We start from the raw sequence: 16,657 nt of genomic DNA, 5'->3' as shown, positions 1-16,657 counted from the left end.
TATAGTCTGATATGTGGCACCGTGAAACATTTTGGTATTTCTACCAAAGCAATGTTGTCATGGAAAGGCGAATCAGCATAGCTCGTTGGGGTCTCCTTCTCTAATGGTTTTGGAATGCCTGGAATTCTTTCAATTAAATCTCTCACTTCTTATAGTTTCTTTTGAATTCTTATACAATTTGATTCCGGGATCTAGTACTTCTATAAAGTGACCTTCTTCTGTCAGTATCTCCTTAGCGATCATCACGATCTTCGTATCGTTGCTCATAATGTTTCTTTTCCATGTCATCATCTTTGTTGGGTACATCCTCTATGTCTTCTATATCAATAATATCATCCACCCCATTTGTCGGCCCTTCATGTTGGTCGTATTCCTCTGTGTCAACCATGTCCAAATGCCTGATCACGCTTGGGATTGTCTTCTTCGTCGCAGTCTTGGTTCTTGATTTGGCCGTAGTCAGCTCTTTCTTCAATGTTTCATTCTCAAAACGCATCTTTTATGGGACACCTGTTGAGTATGTACACTAATGTATTTGTACCTTCTGGCAGTCCTTTTTCATTCATCATAGACATGGACATCTCAACAATTATTCTATTCTTGCGTTCTGCAACTCCGTTTTGCCGTGGATTATACTCTGCTGTGAGTTGCTTCCAAATGCCTTCATTGTTACAATAATCTTCAAATTCTTTAGAGGTGTATTCACCTCCTTTATCACTCCGTATGCATTTGATGTCACAACCGCTTTGTTTTTCTACAAGGGCCTTGAATATTTTGAAAGTATTGAACGCTTCTGATTTCTCCTTTAGAAAATAAATCCATGTCATTCTTGTAAAATCATCAATGAAAATTATAAAATACCTTTGTTGTCCCAAAGATTGTGTTTTCATTGGACCACAAATGTCGGTATGTATAAACTCCAAGCGTTCTTTTGCTCTCCATGATTTTCCTTTTGGATATGGCACTTTGTGATGTTTTCCCATAATACAGCTTTCACATGGGTTCTTCTCAGTAATTCTGGTAGACCAGTCACCATGTTTCTTTCTGAGAGAAGTTTTAACCCCTGAAAATTTAGATGGCAATATCTTTTATGCCAGAGCCATGATTGGTCTTGAACTTCCGTCTTTAGAGCATTGCATTCAAAAACTAGTGGAAAGTTCATATTCCTCTCCATCTTTACTTCTACAATGGCCTGATTCTTGTTCTTTTACTCAAAGATTCTGCATAAATTATCTTCAAATACAAGAGAATAATCATGTTCCAGAAGTTGTCCAACACTCAATAAATTTTTTTTAAATCTGGAACGAGAAGAACATCTCGTATATATTTGACTCCAGTTTTTGTGTTGATAACAACTGTTCCTTTGCCTTTTGCTTCTGCAACAACTCTATTACCTATCTTCACCTTTGGATTTATTGTTGTATCAATATGCATAAATATATTTTCATCTTCACACATATGACTGCTGCAACCGCTGTGAATATACCAGGCTTTATTGTCTCCATGAAGGCTGTAATGATAAGCATAAAATATTTGTTCTCCTTTGCTTTCCTCCTGTTCTTCTCTTTCATTCTAATAATTTTTGTAATTGCTGGTATTGTTCTCTCTCCTGTTTCTCCAGCCTGGTTTCTTTTGTTCCTGGTTGTAAACACCCTTCTTTGCAGATTGTTATGGCTTCACCTTTGCCTTGGACAAAAAAACACTTTCTGATTGCTCTGCCTGTTTAAGCCTTCTTTTTTCATGTGCTTGAAGAGAGCCCATCAATTTCTTCATAGACAACTTGGTGAGATCTTTTGTTTCTTCAATAACAGTAACAATATATTCATATTTATCTGTTAAACTGATCAAAAATTTCTCCACAATATGTTGATCAGAAATATTATCACCATAGGTTTTCATTTGATTTACAATCTCCATTACACGAGCATGATAACTTTGTATATTTTCAGAATCCTTCATTTTTAAATTCTGAAAATCCTTTTTAAGAGATTGGAGATTGATACTTCTTACCTTTTCATCTCCATGAAATTCACCTTCAAGAATTTCCCAAGCTTCTTTTGCTGTTAATGCTCTTGAAATCCTTGTAAAGATTGGTTTTGTGACTCCCATTTGAAGCTTGCTCAATGCTCTTGCATCTTGATGCCGAGATATTTCAATTTTCTTAAGATCTGCTTCAGATAAATTAGTTTCATCATCAGGTTGTCTAAACCCTTTCTCCACAATATTTCATAAGCCTGCAGCCCTTAAAACAGTTCTTATCTTGATCTTCCAGTAGTCATAATCTTCACCATCAAAGAGGAGTTAGAGATGATTGAGAGTCTGAATTCGATGCCAAGTGATCAATCCCATATTAGAATCAAAACACTGCTCTGATACCAATTTGTAGGTTTTGTAGTTGTGACAGTAGGGTATGTATATAGGTGTTTTAGGGTTTGTATATAGGGTTTATGTTTTGAACGAAATAAAATTGAGTTGCGGCTGCAGAGCTCTAATAATAGATGGAAGAAATTTATATTTTTGAATTAATTAATTTTATCTGATGATTACAGATGATGTAGAATGCTCTTTATATAGATTCTACTGAATATTTTAGAGAATATTTAAAGAATTAATACATAGAATCTGTGAATGAACTTGATTACAAGATGCATACATATATAACAAATAGATACTATAAATGTGAGAGTGTACATGCAAGTGCATGAATTCCAACATTAGTATTAGGTACTATGCTAAACAAGTGACAACATTTTAATCATCATTCAGTAAACACAAAACTTTTACTCTGTATTCTCTAATTGGAGAATTCTAGATGTTCTGTTGAAGATTCTTTTAATGTCCTATTATTTAATCATACAAATATTAATTTGGTGAATTAATATATTCCAAAAATCCCTTGAATTGTTTTTTTCTCTTTCTGTTGCAGTTGTGTTGATTGCGAGGGCAGTGGTCTGGGTATTGGAGGCATGCAAAGAGAATATAAACAGTGCAAAATTATTCATGCGGGTAGTCCTCTACCATGTATGTTGATGTTTTGTTTTTTGTGCTTCCTGGAGGTTTAAGAATGAGGAACACAAGGCAGAAAATTGTGGTCTAACATGTTGGACTTTGCCACGAGACTATATGCATGAGTAATAATACTACCTAATATCTCAGAAAGCTCTAATGATCCCTTTCTGGATTACTATTGCCTTTTTGAAACAAATTTCCTTGTAGTGTATCAAGTCTTAACACTACAACAAAAACAAGCTTCAACAACGGTTTATGTCCGTTGTCTGATACCCTATTTTTCCGTTGACTATTGAGCCGCCGTCTGTTAGTTGGATCAGGCAACGGCTAAAAAACATTGTCTGAGATTATACAGACAATGATTATGGATTAAGCCCGTTGTATTACATCCAGAAAAGTCAACGTTTTTTGCTTGTTTTCGTCATAACAAGCGACATTACTCAAGGGTTCTCACAAACTCAGAAAACCGTTGTGTAAGGTATAACATTAAAAACAATCCTACAACACTTATTGTTGTATAAACGTTGTTGTGTATTCAGATAAACAACAAAAATGAAATTGAGCTCGTAGAACTCTTGTAATAAATTTTCACACACAACAGTTTTGGATTTTAATGTATGGCATGATCAGATACATACAACTGTTTATTTGTCCAAACGTATTGCATGAATACCTTTGATACAATATCTTAATATTATATAGACAATGGTTTACTAGTGTTGTGAGAGTTAATTTTGCACCAAAGTTTTGTGTTCGAAAGCATTGTTTTAGTATTAAAGACATGATATTTTAATGAAGCTTGGTTGTTAAAAGTGTTGTCTTACACAAAATATAATAAGTAATCAAATGAAATTAACTTTGCAAATCTAAACAAAAGTTCTAAAGTTAATCCATGATCGAAAATCACAGCAACATAGTTATATAAAAGCTAAAAGCATATTGATATCACTGCCTTCATGAGTCTAAGATTTCTACTACAAATTAAAGAAAATATAGAGTCTACAAGGATTTTCAGCTTATCTTCACGTCTTCCGCAAGAGCTATGTTGTCCTTGCAATATCATTACAGCATGTGATAGGCAATTTCCCAATCTGGAGAAAACAATCTTCAAAATAAATCGACAACATAATTACATAATTACAACATAATTACATACAACATAATTACATAGAAAATCATTTATCCTTGTGACAAACTTTTGGATGTGATTGACCTAAATGTACACTAGATACTGTTAGATATCATAAAGGGATGTACACTAGATTTTTTTAAATAAGAAAGAGTAATTTGAGAGAGATTTAAAATCTATAAGTTTTAAGAAAAATAGAACTTGGCACCAGGTTTTTTCTGTACATGTGGATGGTAGCAACTCTGCTGGTCAGGACTATCAACAGATCACCTACTGAATTTATCCCTTTCCCCTTTCACCTGCATTATATGACTATCAACACACTTTTTAATAAAAGATATTCAACCTAGTTAACTAGAACAAATTTTATCTTGTGTAAGCTTAGAAACATACCTAGTTTAGCATGTTAAGGATAGTTTCTCAAGTGAAAACATAATATTTGTGCTGAAAATTGAACTCATATTTGCAATTTTGTGTGGACAGAAGGAAGGCAGGCATACAGGAAGAAGTGTTCATGACTACATTGGCTTGATCTGGTCGTTGTTCAAGTGCACTGACAAAGTTTCGGGAAATGATATTGAGCATCTTCTTGAACTGGGATCTGTATCTTCTGTATAGAGCAAAGCCTGCCATCTGGGCAAGGAAACATAACATTAAATTTGATACTACTTTAGCAATTGTATATAATGATAAGAATTTCTTGATCATACTTCAATAAAGGTCTGCAATGAAACAGCAGTGTATAAATTGGCTGGAAGAGCATTCAAAAATCTGGCCATCAATGCCCAGCCTTCTTCAATTCCATGTGGGTTCTTAACTCCATCAGCTTCTGTCTAAAAACCAACACGACTCACATAGTTTCCGTGATACTTAAAACTAGAAATGAGCAACTTGAAACTGAAAATGAGCAAGCACAATGACTCAAATATTCTGCAGACATTAGTGCTAGATCAAAGAGACGCACCTGAACAAGTGCTCCATATAGCTTCATACATGACCTCACTCGTTCTACATATGTATCACTGTTTCCAAGCTTTCCATTTTCTTCTTGATATCCAATGGCTTTGTTGTAAGCTTCTTTTTTTTTAAATACTGACTCAGAGTAACTCATATACTTTGGAACACTGTATATGCAGACCCTGTTTAATTCAGCAAGAAGAATTTCCATGGTTTGTGGAACCTAGAAACATGTAAACATGTAAGACTTTTAACATTAATAATCTAAGCACCACATTTATTTCACTGATAGGAACAAGGACAGTAGAAGACGAAACACATAAAAACTAGATATCTCATCTTGTGCAATGACATCCACGATTGAGCATGTCAAGCATCACTGACCTAATTTCTATAGCAGTTGATGTTATTCAGCCAAAAAATGTAACTGTGTCAGTTCTTAGCTGATCACATATTTGCATTTCATGTAGAGTGGTGGGAATCCTAAAATCATTACACAGTCCAGATGGATAATACCTTATACAGAGATGTTACGGAAACTATCATATAGCATTCAAGCAAGTCATAACAGACACACCCACAAAACTGCTACTGGGAGAAGAAAAAATCACTTACATCTTAAATCACACAGAAATAAACCTACAAAAATCATCAAAACACTCAATTTTCTTCTTGAGCTTCAATTTTCCCCTCCACATCCCCTTTACTTGTACGCACAAAATAAGAACTAAAATCAGCACAAAATAAGAACTAAAATGAGAGAGAGAGTTAGACAGAGAGAGAGAGAGTGTGTGTGATACCTCAAAATTAAAGACAAGCACCTTCCATTGAATCCACAAATAAAGCCTTATTTTTGAACACGAACTAAAACCCCAAATTGAAGTCGAATTGAAACCCTAAACGGAACCATACTCCATTAAAGAAACATACAAATCAATCAAAGGAGGCTCAAATCAAAGCAAATATTTATGTATGTATAGATTTTTCATAACAAGGAGAGTAGAGGGGGAGAAAGAGAGGGAGAGAGGGAAGGGGAGAGACCACAACCAACTCAATAGGACCACAATCTTCTTTGGAATACCAACATTCACACCACACATAAAAATCCCCAAAATAACAGAAAGATTTTACAAACACATCTAAAACCCAAAATTCAAAAAAGTGAAAACACGAAAAATCATGAAACCTAACTCAATTCAAGCAGCTGAGATCCTTCGGATCGGAAATGGAAGCACAAACAGCGGACGGCTATGAAGTTAATTCGTCATTCAGAGTGTAATTAGTGTTTGAAATAGAGGTGGATTGAGAGGGTTAGGAGGGAGAGAGAGAGAGAGAGAGAGAGCGAGAGAGAGAGAGAGAGATTTAGATTTGTGTACTTTGGTGTTTTATGTTTACAGAGAAGGAGATGAAATGGGGCATGGGAGGGGGAGGGGGAGGGGGGAGGGGAAGCGGGTAATGAAAAGAAAAGAAGGGGGAAATGAAAAGTTGAAGGAGGGAAACCAATTATAACAAGAAAACTCGATAAATAAATATTGTATACTTATAAATTTTTTATAAATAGATTTAAGAAATTATTTTTATAAAATAATATAAAATAAATTTGAATGTTTTTAATATTTTAATATGACAAAAGCTAATATATTTTTATATTCGTTGTCGAGAGGGGTACTTTTACCGAATTTTTCTAATCCTGACATGCAAAATTAAATTCAAATTTTTTAATAATTTTTTCATATGACTAAAACTGATATATCCTAACATCCGTACGGTTGGATCGTCAAAAAATTTATTTTAAAAATTAATCTTGTAAATCGGGAACGAGTCTCGTTGTCGGGAGGAGTACTTTTACCAGATTTTTCTAATCCTGACATGCAAGATGAATTTCAAATTTTTTAATAATTTTTTCAAATGACTAAAATTGATATATTTTTAACATCCGTACGGTTGGATCGTCGAAAAATTATTTTAAAAATTAATCGTGTAAATCGGGAATGAGTCTCGTTGTCGGGAGGAGTATTTTTTCCAGATTTTTCTAATCCTGACATGCAAAATGAATTTCAAATTTTTTAATAATTTGTTCTTATGACTAAAATCGATATATCTTAACATCCGTACGGTTGGATCGTCGAAAAATCATTTTAAAAAATTAATCCTGTAAATCGGGAACGAGTCTCGTTGTCGGGAGGGGTACTTTTACCAGATTTTTCTAATCCTGACATGCAAAATAAATTTCAAATTATTTAATAATTTTTTCTTATAACTAAAATCGATATATCTTAACATCCGTACGGTTGGATCGTCGAAAAATCATTTTAAAAAATTAATCCTGTAAATCGGGAACGAGTCTCGTTGTCGGGAGAGGTACTTTTACCAGATTTTTCTAATCCTGGCATGCAAAATGAATTTCAAATTTTTTAATATTTTTTTCTTATGAGTAAAATCGATATATCTTAACATTCGTACGGTTGGATCGTCGAAAAAATCATTTTAAAAATTAATCCTGTAAATCGGGAACGAGTCTCGTTGTCGGAAGGGGTACTTTTACTAGATTTAATTTTTCTAATCCTGACATGCAAGATGAATTTCAAATTTTTTAATAATTTTTTCATATGACTAAAATTGATATATCTTAACATTCGTACGGTTGGATCGTCGAAAAAATCATTTTAAAAATTAATCCTGTAAATTGGGAACGAATCTCGTGTTGGGAAGTAGCGCTTTTACCAGATTTTTCTAATCCTGACATTCGAGATGAATTTGAAATTTTTTAATACTTTTTTCATGTGACTAAAATGAGTATTTCTTAACATCCGTACGGTTGGATCCTCTAAAAAATCATTTAAAAAATTTATCTTTTTCATCAGGTATGAAAAAAATCTAGTACGAGGCAACACCCAACGGTTTTTTATGAAAAAGTCTTGTCTGAAATAAATTGTGACAACAGTTTTTTTGAAAAAAAAACCGTTGTCTTAGATGATCAACTTTTTTAAATCTTACGGCTGATATTAAATCTACTTTTAATCAACGGCTCTTATTATACCAAATTAACAATCCAAGTGAACATTTATAATATACACGTTATATCCTCATCAATGTGATTATCTGTTGATGCTATTAATATTCGTGTAACGTCTAGTACTAATAGGTAAAAGAATTCAAAAATCTATGGAAAAGATTATTTCAAATCTTAATACACACAAATTAATTTAGTGTAAGTTATTGGTTACTCATATAAATTAATTAACGGTGGCATATAAATTTTCTGAAAAAATTTTAAAACTTGTAAAAATATAGACAACGGTTTTTTCTAAAATCATGTTGTGGTAAGTTACTTTACATAAGTGTTTTTCAGGAAATGTCGTTGTTGGAATTCTACAACAGTTTTTTCTTTAAGACTGTTGTAGTATTACATATTTTACAACAGATTATAAATATCGATAACGGTTGTCTAACTGTTACAAGTATTTTATTTTAAAAATACTTGTATAAGGTAGATTAATACAACGTGCTTTGTCGAAAAACACTTGTTTGGATTGAACAATTAACAATGTAAACTTGAAGCAATTGTGATTATTTTTTTTTATTAATTATAAAGTAGATAATTAAACTATTTTGAAATATAAAATTTAAATATTTAATCTAGATGAAAGTGGATTTAATTAGAGTTTGTTGTTTTTAAAAAATTTAAAGAATTGTCTGGAAATTATTTTTTTTGAAATTATTACTATTTTTATCGTAATAAACTAGACAACGATTTATTTGAATATTTTGTTGTGCAACACGTTTTTAAATTTAGTAAGAAAGACAACGGTTTTAAGAATTAGACTATTGTCTGATATTGGTGACATACAATATATGTAAAACACTTGTCTATCAGGTATCATTTAGACAACACCTAATTTGTACATTGTGTGATTCGAGCTTAAATAACTAGTAGAAAAAACACTTGTCTCATTTCCACAACCGTTAAACAAGACGTTATCTCAATCATTTTCAGACAATTTATTTTAAAAATCGTTGTACGATTTTACTCATTTGCACAACATCACTTTAGAAAGGGTTGTCTGTCTCCGTCAACTAGACAATGGATTTTAAAGCGTTGTAGTAATACTAAAGCCTTCCCATTCACACAACATCTTAATTTTGAAAACACTTGTCTGATTTATTTTACTAGACAACATTTTTTTATCGCTTGTAGTAATCAACGTCAGACAACGCCAATTTTTTGGTTGCAAAAAAACCATTGTATGAAAAATTCGGGCAACACTTTTTTGGTCGAGTGTTGTCTAATCGGTGTTGTCTGATTGCGTTTTTCTTGTAGTGTAAGTTAATTGGAATAAGATAAAATGCCTTATTTATATAATAAACATTCTTCCTTAATGTCTATGTCTGCATGCATTTACAAAGTTACTTGTCATGTGATGTACATAATGTACTGTTGATATATCAATGTTTGTTTTCCCCTGAATACAAAAAATTTTATTTTACATTTCTAAGTCTCTAGAGCATTTCAAAACAAGGGGGGGTATGATTGCTAATTTTTTTTATACAATTGAGCCTCTATTTAGGGTTAGGGTTCTTTCAACTTTGTTTCATGCATAAGACTCCTCTATTTCACATAATAATAACAACTGCTAAATATTAGAGAAAGGGATCCGGCTTTTCCTAATATTTACCAAACCCGTTCTAGTATCTGTTTCTGTTTATCGTTGTATCATATTTATATCACCTCAAAGTAATTGAAAAATAGTTAGTGTATCCTGTTTTATTTTTCTATATTAAGATAATCAGTTCACTATACTCTTAACCGAAATACATATTTCATATTTAGCAAATTTTTGAAACAACAAGTTTAACTCACAAGTACTATGTATGTATATTTGTTAATAAAGTCAAACTGTAAAATACAAACTGATTAACTGCCAAGTGAGGGACTTCATTTGATTGCATGTTTACAAACTATAGTTGAGGTATATCAGTTGGAATGGTGGTTCAGTAAATTTTGTTTTCTCGGAGAAGGCAATACATTACTCATCATGTAATTTATATCTACAACATAGACAAAACGTTATTGAATAGGAAATCGATTGTGAACCATATATTCCACTCTTCTGGGGATGACAAGTCATGTTATCACGAGCTAAGAGGAAAGTGATTACTTCACAAAAGGGCAGCATGCACCAAGCATGCTAAATGCTAGAATTTCCTTCAGAAAAACGATGTATTTGTCTACACTGTCATATGATCCATAATTTAATTTTCATACTCCTTGTAGCACTTTGATTATATCTAATCGAGACGCTGATTATTTCTAACTGATCAAAAGTACTTATTTTCCTATTACAATTCACTCCGGAGTGTGTAGTGCCAACATTGATATGACATTGTTTATTTAGTGTCATGTTGCTAGATCTTTGATAGTTTTACTTGACCAGGTGGTTCCAGGTTCCCCTGCTGATCGTTCTGGATTTCGTCCTGCTGATGTTTTCATAGAATTTGATGGGATTCCACTTTAGAGCATTAAACTTAAGTGCTAGAAATGAGTTAATATAACAAAACATCGCTTTAAATAAGCGTCCCTTATTTTGAACAATGATGGTTGCATAAACGGAAATTATGCGACTTAAACCTGATGCCGTAGTCTGATAGATTTTGGAACGCTTTTAGAAATACCTACTTATAGTAATATCATTTTTCAATATAAATCTGATTTATAATTAAAAATGAATACTTATTTTCTTAAATGCTCTGCAATCATCAATTTTTGAGATTTCTTTCTGGGGTGGTTAAAACAGTAAAAGGAATGAGAAGCAATTTATATATGTGATAATTTCCTTAAATTGAATACCGAAGGGCAATGAGATTGAGTGCTGTGGTAAACTTTGCCTCTTTCATATATGGTGTCCAGCCCTTACTATAGTATTGACTGCATAACTTGGATTCCTATGAATGCGGCTAATGGTAGATTTCTTATTGAGAATCTGGTTTTGTTGCAGATGGCAGATATATTACGCGACAAAGCAGGGAAACCGATAAAGGTCAGGGTGAAAAGATCTGTATCATGTACCAGTGACATTGACTGTGATAGCAGAGGAGGCACTTGAGTTGTAGACAAAAATATTCCTTTGGTTATATGGGTTGTGATCAGGATGATTTTTAATCGCCATTACATTGCATGCTTGATTTGAACAAGTGTAAAATGAACTGAAGGGGATTTACAAATACTATAGAGATTTCATTTTACTTAATAAAATAACAAACTACCATGTTTAAGATCAGTTGCTTGAATCCTATAGTAGCAATTAGACCTTGTGAGACGGTGTATGTACTAAAGCACTTGAGAAGTCACAACAAGTAATGGCAGCCTTAGCTGGTGGTGAACAATAGTAGGTCGGCTATGAGGTCCGATAATGATATCAGGAACTACGGGAATAAAAGAAATTTAAAAGTATGGAACTTCATAGATGACAAATCCTGTGTGCTAAACCACTTTACACATAGTAGAAAAGCAAAGCTCTGGTTCTCTAACTGATAGTAGTATATTCTTTTTTGATGTCATAGATTTGTTACAATCAAATGAAGCAAAAGTAAAACGTGCTGCTTTCAGTAAAACATGCTGTTTTTGGATCTACAATCAATCCAAACTCATTTTTACATGGCTTTGCAATTATCATGAGTTTTTTTTGCACCCTTGCTGAATTCATAGTACCCTTCTGCTCCAAGATTCTAATTATAAATCACATCTGATCTTCATGGATAACCTGCAAGTTACAAATTATGTAAAACAGATAAAGAAAGAACAAAAATGATGATCAAGTCCAGCAACATATCAGTTCTTAGACTTATCATAATTTTAGTGTTCTCTGTGAAGAGTGATCAAGTATATACCAGTAAGTACATTTTGTGAATAATATTCAAATTCTAGTTTGTGTTTGAACAACTTACTATACATTGTTACATACACCATCAATATTATATGTTGTGGAATGTTCCGAGAATGCAGATGGATCAGTAACTGCAAAATGCTTACTAGTTTGTACAAGTTCTATCGATCATAAAGAAGGGGAAACTTGCTTTAGTTGGGGAATGGCTCTGCTTACTAGCCGATAAAGGAATAAATGGCAGAAAGTAAAAGATGAGTGATGCAGAGTAAACAATGCTATTTTCTTTTTTGTTAAATCTCTCTTCTTCTTCTTTTTTTTTGTGTTAAAATAACCAACATAAGAAGGTCCTGTTTGAGATTTAATAACCAACAAAACAAAAAAGTAAAAATAAAAAGAGAGAGAAAAAGAGAGGATGTAATCCATATACAAAGCTAAACAATTACAAGGCCTTATTTGTTCTCACAACAAATATTTTTACAAAGATAATAAACATTGACAACCAGGCTACAGTTGAGGTTGCTAAACAAAGTTTAAACAATAGATATGGAACTACAGAAGAGAATACTCGTCTTCTATTAGCATCACCGGGAACTTGTGTAATCTAATGATAACCGGAGTTGTGTGTGAATAGAAGAGACTTGAGCATATGTAACAACTTCAACATAATCTTTCCATTGTCAGCAATCATCAGAAGCGATGATATCATCGGAAACTAACTACATACGCCAAATACTAACTAAACAGCTGCAACAGGCATCCAGAAATTACTCTTCTGTGCAACATCGGAACTAAATAAACAACCACATACAAAACAAATTCTTTCACAAAACCCCCTTCACTCGAGAAATAATCACACAATTTTTTAATCCTACCAGTCCTTGAATACATTGACAAAAAGAGGCTAGCAAGCGAGTGACTGGAAGTGGAACTTGTATTTCTTGTGTGTCCCGGTGGCCAAAAGTTGCTTCCTTAAACTTGGCTTTCCAATTGGTTTAGCTATACAAATTGGCTTCTCTGGTCGTTTGCGCACAATCCCGGGAATAGTTTTTTGTTTTTTGACAACATCCGAATCATCAAACTTTCGCTTAGAGGCCTTCAATCTTGAACCGTAATCGTTGGTGACAGGAAATTGCTTTTCTTGAGCAAGACTCGTTTTGTCACGTTGGTGTTGCTTAGTGTTTAATGATTTACTCACAAACTCGGGCTTCGTGACACCATAACCAGCGCTGGAACGAGATACGATAATCTTCTTGTTATTCGTGTTCTCCGTTCCCAAAAACTTGGCTACAAATCGCTGAGTTTCCTCCAAGGCAGAAACTTGATCAAATTGTACCTTTCTTTTTTCGTAAACACGAGAATTCAACTTTTCTTGTTTACGCGGAATAATCACATCATTCCGGGGAATAACTCTATCCTCACGAGCGGCAACCGATATTGGTTTACAATAATAACTACTACAAGGCTGAGGACCCATAAAACAATCAGCAATCCACCTGTCCAAAGCTTCGCTATCATTACTATACCTCTCGGTGTAGTCTTCGACACTACCCATAACCGTAACTATTTCTCTCCAACTTGAAATCTCTTTCTCTCTTCTCTGTTTCTTTCTCTCTCGCTATATACTATATACTTTTCTGGTAATACTACACAATCACTTTTGACGATTAAATTTGTTTGTAAGCTAACTATGTATATATAGCAATGCCCCAGATATATGTATTAGGCTAATTAGGGCTTCTGATGATCACTTAGAAAGTTTACAAATTATTTTCCTAATAGCAATCGGCAAGTGCTCATTCTTGGAGCTCAAGTAAATATTATATCCACTGGATTAGTTCATTTGCCCGCCCAGTTATATTATAATAATTTTCTGAAAATTTATTTTAAATCAGCTTAATTTGTATATATAATACTACTATATTTATAAGAACACACCTAGATGTACAGAATTTTGTATAAAATATTTATACATAATGACATGACATTTGATGTGGGATATTTTAATTGATTTTGTTGATATAAATGTAGGGGGACATTCCAATTAAAACACATCACATATCATTATTGTTATGGATTAAAAACTAGGGTATATTAATTGCTGTATTTATTACTAGGGAATGTGAGTTTCGAGGCTCGATTTGACTGTTCTTGTGTTTCGTGACTCGATCTGCCTTAACAAGATGCCTACGTACCTTGCTGATTGTCAAGAATCAAGTCAAAAAACGTAGTTCTGATTTATGGGGCGAGACCCCTTATATAAATGTTGAGAGTCCTTGAATTGGACTTGATTTAGGAGACTTAATGGGCAAGTCACAGAGTTAGAACGGACTTTGGAGTCCTAAGAAGTAGGAAGTTGATTCCCTGTTCAATTAGATCCCTTGAAAGCTGATCTACAAGGATTCATGTCCCTATTAGGACTCATATTGACAGTTGTTTTCTCCCTTATTTAATTAATTACGAAATTAATTAATATTCAGGGTTGTGGGTCTTCTTTGTTCCATCAGGTCTCATCTGGTCCATCAGTCCTAATAAATGTGTTAACTTTTTTGGTCTAAATATCACCCATCTTCTTATTGGGCCTTGTAGCCCAAATCATGTGTAATTAATGCAATATTAATTACGTAATCGGGATTTATTTATTCCCTATCATTTGCCCCCCAACTCTTGGAAAATTATCAAAAGATTTCGCAAGAGTTAAGTCCATTGTTTCCCTTACAGGATATCGTTTTTGCGTAAAGTGTGGAGCGACCTAAATATTTACAACGATTTGCCTTCGTACATGACTCCAGAGATTATTTCATAATTTCCTGGAATTTTTCCTTTATTTTCTGGAATTTCCAATAATTTTTCATAATTTCTGGATATTATTCCTTATTTTTTCAAGAATTTTCCTTTAATTCCTGAAAATTTTCCTTAATTTTAGGATTTTTCCTTATTTTTCAGGAATTCTCCCTTAATTCTGGGGATTTTCCATAATTTTTTAGGAATTTTCCCTTAATCTCTGGGAATCTTCCTTAATTTTCAGGAATTTATCCTCAATTTCAGGATTTATTCTTGATTTTCCAAAAATATTCATAATTTTCAGAAAAATTTTAAGGACTTTCCTTAATTTATGAAATTTTTATGAATTTTCCAGGGATTTTCTCCCCCTTTTTTCTTCTTCTTTTTTATGTACATTTCGACCAGGAATCCTGGTCGAATTACCCCCATATTGCCCTGGTCGACCTACCTTTCGAGGAGGAGCATTCTATCTCAAATTTTGGTCGAATTTCGACCAGGATTTTACACTATATTTTTTTTTTGGCGATCAGGATTCTGCCCTTTTCGGTCAGGATGTTTGTTTTCTGACCAAATTAGCCCATTTATTTTCTCCTGGTCGAGAGTGTTTTCGAGGAGGAGTGTTCGACTAGGTCCTGGCCGAATTTTGGTCAAGATTTAATGTTTGACTCTGACTTTCTTGACCGAATTATGGTCTTTTGTTGCCCAAGTCGTGGTTAATTTCGACCAAAATCATTTGATCAGGAACATAGCATAAATCCTGATCGAATTGGGTCATGAATTTTGTATATATGTTTTTTTAAAAATAAACAATTTCTTGGGCTCCTTTTTCTGGGCTTCTCTTTATTGGGCCTTTTCTGGGCCTTTGTTTTTCTGGGTTTCTTTTTTTTATTATTTTAAGCCCACATATATGATTTGGGCCCTAAATCTGGGCTGGATTTTTTCTTTCAACTTGAATTTGGGCCCATGATTTGGGCCTGGCCTCTTTGTTGGGCATTTTGTATTGATCTTGGGCCCAGAACTTGGGCTTGACTTATTGAACTCTTTACTGTGCTTTTCATACCTCCAGGCCCTGTAAGATTTGAGCTGGGCCTTCATTTTTAAGCCCAAATTCCAGAATTTTCTAGAATTTCTAAGGTTTTTTCTGGATTCTTCCAGAATTTTCAAAAATATTCATTTAATTTAAGTTTTTTACTTAAATTTTTCCAAGAATTTCTTAGAACATTCGAGAGTCTCCTTGTTTTTGGGCCCAAATGGGCTTTTTTAAGGCCCAACTTACCTTCTTTTTGGCTATATAAGGGTGAGATGAGAGTGTGATTCCTCACACTTCTCATTTTATTCTTCACTTAACTCCAATCTTTTCTATCCTCCCCACTCTCAACACTTCTCTCCTTAGAGTTTTTCGGCAAACTTTCTTAGCCTTTTTCGGCCTCCCTTCCTTCCAAGGTTTCAAGGTTTCTTCAACCTTCATCAATGGCTAATAAGAATTCCGAGAGAGCGGCCAAGATAGCCTCAGCTTCGAAACGAGGTAAGGATGTCGAAATCCGCTCTTCTTACATGTCTTTGTTAGATATGATTAATACTAGGGGGACGAATATCCCTCAACTGCATATCTTGACTCTTTTAATCATTGCAACACATGGCACAACATAGATTACGATAAGTTAAATGCACATTATAATGTTCGTCCCCCTCTTAGATTAGTTCCAGTTGTCGGTGGCGATCGTACTTGCCACTGGAAACCCGACACTCTTTTTATTTACACAGATGCCCTTGATCCTTTCATTGCAAAAGGAATGAACAGAATTTCCAAGGATGGAAAAATTCTAAATGTAAAAGCTGGCAAATTCATAGAATTTAGAATTGATATACTAGATGGGTATCCTAAGCCAGACAGATTTAA

This window comes from Apium graveolens, chromosome 11 (assembly GCF_009905375.1).
Source record: "Apium graveolens cultivar Ventura chromosome 11, ASM990537v1, whole genome shotgun sequence".
Lineage (NCBI taxonomy): Eukaryota > Viridiplantae > Streptophyta > Magnoliopsida > Apiales > Apiaceae > Apium > Apium graveolens.
Note: the sequence above shows the minus strand (reverse complement) of the source record.